This window comes from Ovis canadensis, chromosome 8 (assembly GCF_042477335.2).
Source record: "Ovis canadensis isolate MfBH-ARS-UI-01 breed Bighorn chromosome 8, ARS-UI_OviCan_v2, whole genome shotgun sequence".
NCBI classification, from domain to species: domain Eukaryota; kingdom Metazoa; phylum Chordata; class Mammalia; order Artiodactyla; family Bovidae; genus Ovis; species Ovis canadensis.
Genome location: NC_091252.1, coordinates 42,966,650 through 42,973,471, shown reverse-complemented (window position 1 = coordinate 42,973,471; position 6,822 = coordinate 42,966,650).

Below are 6,822 nucleotides of genomic sequence, written 5' to 3'. Positions count from 1 at the left end.
ATTTCAAATTTAAGACACAAACCATATTTGATTGAGTTAGTTCAGATATGTGTATTATTGACATGTGATGCTTTCTATTTTCCACATTTTCCTCTAGGAATGTGGCCTCAAGTATCTATGGCAGATATTTCAAGTCCTATTTATAATCACTTCTTTCATTTAACTCATCATTTCACATATTCAAGCCACAACTGTTATCTTCACATGAGCTCTTCACATTCTTTCATTTCTTCATGAAATTAATTCTGAACAAATAACTTTCATTAGCTAGTCCAGATATTAGTTTGCCGGTCCTGTGTTAAACTTGCTTCTGTCACTCATTCAGGGCAATCCATTTAAAACAGTAATACTAAAATCTCATTCCAACCACAATAAACTTTCTCATGGTAAAAAATTGGAAAAAATACAGAGGAGGGGCCGAAGTGTGAGCAGCCGTGGCAGAACCATTCTGGAGATGCGGCGGAGCTCATTCTATTTCCTTAGGTGTGTATTTTCCTTCTGCTTGTTAATACTGCACAGCAACGACGGAAATGTATCAGATTGCCAAGGAAAGTTTAACGTAGAACAAAACGGTTGGAAGAGACACTAGAATGTCATTTGGGCCAATATTCTGTCTTTGCCTAGATCACATGGATCATCCCAGATTTTACCCCCAAGCCTGCCAGAAAAGATTCAACAAGTCCTGTAAAAACCCTAGGACAATGTCTAAATGTTCAAACTCTGGACCCAGGTCAGATTTTTAAACAGATTCCATTTGGAGGTGCCATATTAACAACCTACAGTGCTTTTTAATTAAAAATTATTTCTTAATGGAACACTGTCTCAATTAGAATTTTCTTTAGGACTTCGGTAAAAGAGAACCTAAATAACACAACAATTAAAAGGTGTGTTCTAATACAGTCCATTGTACAATGGGCCTTTGGAGATGTAAAAATTCTCTCTGATTAAGATGAAATTCCGATTTGGGGGCTTCCTGGTGGTTCAGTGCTAAAGAATCTGCCTGCCAGTGCAGGAGACACCGGTTCAATCCCTGGTCTGGGAAGCTCCCACATGCTACAGAGCAACTAAGCCTGTGAACCACAACCACTGAGCCTGTGCTCTAGAGCCCTCGAGCCCCAATTGTTGAGCCCATATGCTACAACTATTGAATCCTCCGCCCCCCGCCCTGGAGCCCATGGTCTGTAACAAGAGAAGCCACCGCAATGAGAAGCCCATGCATCTCAAACAGTAGCTCCCGCTCCCTGCAACTAGAGAAAAGTCAGCGCAGCAACAAAGATCCGGCACAGCCAAAATAAATAAAACTAGTCAAAGAAAAAAAGATGAAAGTCTGATTTTTAAGAAACTGAAGAACAGTAGTATAGTAATTCTTCAATTAAAGACCAAGCATAATCCTTGGGTCAGGAAGATCCACTGGAGCAAAAAAAGGCAACCCACTCCAGTATACTTGCCTGAGAAATCCCACTGACAGGAGAAGCCTGGCGTGCTACAGTCCGCGGGGTCGTAAAGTCGGAGAGGATTTAGCGACTAAAACAACCTTGATACAGTTCAATTATGCATGACACCACCAGAGGGCACTCTTCACTCACTTTGCATCACCTCAGCTACTACATATTTGAATTTCTGATCATGATTGATGAACGCATCTAGGAAAATTACTGCCTAGAAAAATATGTACTTATAAGTAATGGCTTTATAGGCTCTTATGAACAAGAGAGAGACTGTCATGGTGGAGTTCATGATGCTGAAGGGATACTGATAATGCTAACTTGTTACAAAGTACTTTATCTATTTCTAAGTTTTCTTATAATAAGAAACTTCAAAAGGGTAAACAACCCTAGAGAATTAAATACTCATGTTGCATTATTACCCCAGAAATTCTCATCTACCTTTCAAGCTATAAGAAATAAAAGACTTTAAAATTTTTTGTTTGGTATTTTATTACCTAAATCTTTGGCAGTGTTTTTTTCACTTTAGACATCTTACTAAGTCTGTCTATGCTCCCAATATCTGAGAAGAAACCATATTTTGTTAAAGTGCTCACATTATCATACCCAGGTCTTCTGGATTTGGGGTTTGAATGTTAAGAGTCTAAGAGCAAGGACAAATTAGACACACGTTCCAACAGAATTCCCAGACATAGTTTAGTGAAGAGATATTTCTTTCACTTTAAGCTCCCACTTGTGTGTCGCTGGTTAATTTAAGAATAGCTTTCACTTTTATAGTGTTTCATAGTTTGCATGGGCTTTGAAATCTGGTTCTCACAAAGCCCTTCTAAGGTAAAGATGGCAGATATAACTATTTCTGTATTACAAAGAAGTGTACAATTGTACTTAGGGAGATGACATTAACTGCTCAGGTCACACAAACAGACTTGGAGCTAGAAGAGACACGTCAGGATTCTGCTTCTAATTAACTTTCTTCCTCCCAAACACCAAAACCAGGTAGAAAGCTTCTTTCTAACTCTGATACATAGGAAGCCACAGGGAGCCAAAGAGAGTAAGGGAGTTGGAAGGATGAAAATCACACACCAACAGTGGTCAAAAGGCACAAACTTCCAGCTACAAATGAGTCCTGGGGATGTGACGTACAACACAGTGACTCTAGTAAAACAGTGTTTTACCCATTTGAAAGTTGCTAAGGGAGTCGATCTTAAAAGTTCTCATCACAAGAAAAATGATTTGTAACTGTGTGTGGTGATGGATGTTAATCAGACATATTTTGATGATCATTTCACAATATATACAAATATCAAACCATTAGGTTTTACACTTGAAATTAATATACTGTCCTAGATTGATTATGTCTTAATAAAGAGACTGAATGTCCCAAAAGTAAATATTGTTATCGTAGGAAAATAGACCCACCTATGCCTCTGGTGTTCACTCCTCAAACCTCACACTAACACTTGTGTTTTTTTTTTTTTGTTTCCTAAAGCAGGAAGTAAGATCAGGAAAACCTTTGCCTGCGAAGTACAGACCAGCCTGCAGCTACAGCCAAATCACCTGGGATGTCTGGATTAGTGAAGCTTTCTGACTTCCTCCAGCCCAAAACTTTTCAAACTTATTTTCCCCTTTGAGTTACTTGGGCTTCCCTGGTGGCTCAGAGGTTAAAGCGTCTGCCTGCAATGCTGGAGACCAGGGTTCAATCCCTGGGTCAGGAAGATCCCCTGGAGAAGGAAGTGGCAACCCACTCCAGTATTCTTCTTGCCTGGAGAATCCCATGGAGGGAGGAGCCTGGTAGGCTACAGTCCACCGTGCCGCAAAGAACCAGACACGACTGAGCCACTTCACTTTCTTTCACTTTGAGTTACTTGGGGAGCTTTTAAGAATCCTGATGCTCAGATAAATTACTTCAGAATCTCTGACTCCAATGTACAGCCAAGGTTAAGACTCACTCTTCTAGGTGTATTGAGTTACTGGAGCCAAATTTTAACTGATTCCCTAATTGACTCATTAAAAGTTTGGGAACTATTGATCTAGAGGAAAAGAAAAAGTTGCTTTTTTAACTGAAAGCCATCGGACTACGGACAAGGATACTTGGGTTCTAGTTTTTCTTGGGTTCGGTTTTCTCAGCCACACCCTTCTCATCTGCTAATAAGGGGGCTGGACTAGTTAAGGAGACTTCAAAGAATGGTCCCTTAATAGCAGCATCAACAGTATCTGGGAACTCAGAACTGCCGCATTTGGTCTCTACCCCAGCTATATCGAATCAAATTCTAGGATGGGATCCGATGAGTTGTTACCCCCTCCCCTTTGTTAAACTTTATTGTATAGACTAAAATGTTGGTTTCCTAGACTCACTAGTACTAAACTGCCCACTGGGTTTAGTGGCTTCTTGCATCAGCTCCTGCAATTTGCCAATCTGTTCACCACAAACAGCAGTAAGTTTTTCTTCTGGTAGGGAGATTCCAAACAACTGTTACAGTTGCATTTCGTCTGCTTTCATTAGCTTGTTCTTATAGCACTCCTGCAAGAATCCCTTGGCCTCCTTATAACCAATGGTCCTATGTTTCCTAAATTTGTCCTTCACGTGTGTGCTAAGTTGTTTCAGTCATGTCTGACTCTTTGTGACCCCATGGACCATAGACCACCAGACTCCTCTGTCCGTGGTATTTTCCAGGCAAGAATACTAGAATGGGTTGCCATTCCCTCGTCCAAGGGAACTTCCAGACCCAGGGATCCAACCAGAGTCTCTTGAGGCTCCTGCATTGCACTGAGCCACTGAGCCACTGAGCCACTGGGAAAGCCCCATTGTGTGTGTGTGTGTGTTTAGTCACTTGGTCGTGTCCAACTTTGTGACCCCATGGACTGTAGCCTGCCAGGCTTCTCCACCTCTGGCATTCTCCAGACAAGTATACTGGAATGGGTTGCCATTTCCTTCTCCAGGCGTCCTTCACATACTGGTCATCAAGGGCTTTGAGGTCTTGGGGCAGAACCCGGGGCAGCATCAAAAGGTTCCAATAAGAGGCTGGAACTTGCAAGACTTTTAGGGCAGGCAGAACGCCACACCTGTGCCCAAGCTGGTTTTTAATAGGGGCCTCCAGGTGATCCTGGTGAAATTTACCTACCTGCTCTAAAATTCTACAGTTCTGTTCCCTCCAAAGGAAAACCACAGTCTACACCATTCTGGAAAGGTCTGGAAGGGATTTGTCAGCAAGCTGACTGTTTTGAAGACAACTTTCGAGAAAACTTTAAATGATACACCAGAAACACAGACTGCAATGATGCAACTCATTATCGTGATAATACTATTCAACTTCACACAGACGATACAGCATTTGTGAAGGGCAGTCCAAGGATGGGGGAACTCTGGATAGAAAGACAGCAGGTGAGATTTTGCCTGACCCCTCAAATCATCCTCAAGCGAAAATAAAACAAAGAGTCATGAGTCGCTTGGACCACAAGGCACACTTGGAGCAAGAAGACATCATGGTAGCCCTTAAGAAGCCCACACACTGGGAATTAAACTACCAGAACTGGCATCTCTCTCATCTGGTTGCACCACCTTTTACAGATAAAACTGGGGCTCCCCTGGGAGACGTGAGCTGCCCAGGGTCCTAGCATTCTTGAATAATCAAATTGCATTAGGAATACCCGTCTCCTTAGTGTTTGAGACCTCCCCTTCCACCCTTACTCTCTGGGGTATAGAGGAACGTCTCTCCATCCACGCGTATCCAGTGCACCTGCTCTTGGCTCTCACGTGGTCCCCGTGGGGAGCTGAACAAAAGGTATTTGTTCAAAACAACCACAGCTGAAGACGGTTATCTCTTCACCTCCTGGAGAGCCTCATTTAACCTAATGCTGGTATTTTCTACTCACAGCAACCTCCCACAAGAGGCACCTACAGCCTCCTTCCCCCGCCTCCAGCTTTCTGGGGGCATGTGTGGAAGTCAAGATGGCCTTCTCTCTCTGCCTCAGCCAAAGATGTCCAGAGAGACTGCAGCCTGGAAACTGTGCCCTAGACCTACAGACATTTCTGCTTTGAGCAGGAGGGGCCTTGGTGCCTGTCCCCTACCCTACCTGTCCTTCAGGTCCTGCTGGTACCAACTCTCTGACTCTATACAAGAACTGTGGTTACCGAGACTCCAGAATCATTAAGGATTCAACGTGGCAACCAAAGGGAAAAGGGGATGAGAACGAGCTTGTACTTTGTGCCAACTATGCCTTTGGAAAGGTTCTAGAATACAGGAGAAGGAAATGGCAACCCACTCCAGTGTTCTTGCCTGGAGAATCCCAGGGACGGGGGAGCCTGGTGGGCTGTTGTCTCTGGGGTCGCACAGTTGGACACGACTGAAGCGACTTAGCAGCAGCGGAATACAGGTAAGGACACGGCAGCTTTAAAAGGCGTAAGGACTTGGTGAAGATTACATGGTCAGAGCCCATGTTCAGAACTACATCTGCCTGACTTCAAAGTCATGTCCAAGGGCAAAGACTGCCTCCTTTTTCAAGTCAGTGCTTTGAGATAAGAGAGGTGGACAGCAGAGATTAGAAACCAGTTTGGAACATCATGTATTTAAGACCTTATATTTTCACATGAGCTGATAGATTATGTTACAAGTCAGTATAAATCTTGGCTTTTCATTTTTCTAAAAAAAAAGCCTCTCCCTAAACAATACATATTTTTCTGTACAAAAAATTTGAAGTATTATAGTCTTTAATTCCAGCATGGAAACTCCTTTGATAACCTAAGATGAGAAGCTGAGAACAGGTGGTAGTGGCGGCTGCAGGCTTTCTGTCGAAGAGGACCGGAAAAAGCAGCAGGGCGAGCAGGGCCACAGGCTGAGGTATCTGGGATGGAACACGGCCCTTTCCCTGGCTGGTTTGTTCTGGCAAAATCAGCTTATTTGGACTTCAGTTCTGTTGTGTTAACCACCTTACGGGATTTTTGTGAAAATACTAAATTGTTTTAAATGTCTTTAACAGTCTCTGGTAAATATGTACTTAGTAGACAGCTATTACTACTACATTATATTGTAATTATTCTTATAGCAAAATGTATCCGTACTAATAAAGAGAAGAGTTAATGAGGTTAGATGAGAACAACAGAAATAGTGGGAAGCACACTGAAAAACATTAGGGAGGCCTGCAAGATAACAGAAACCCTTTAAAGAGAAACAAATTCAGAGCAGCTGACGGTTGTTCTGTTTTCTGTGCAGCATGGCCCCCGTGGGAGGCCAGCGCCTGAAACTTGGCCCCTGTCCGAACTTTTTCAAGGGGACTCCAGGATTCACCTCTGTCAGTCTCTACACAAATGACCTAATTATATGTAGCCACCAAGGAACAGGAGCAGCTCTGAAGTTTTCAGCATTTGCAGAAAAATATC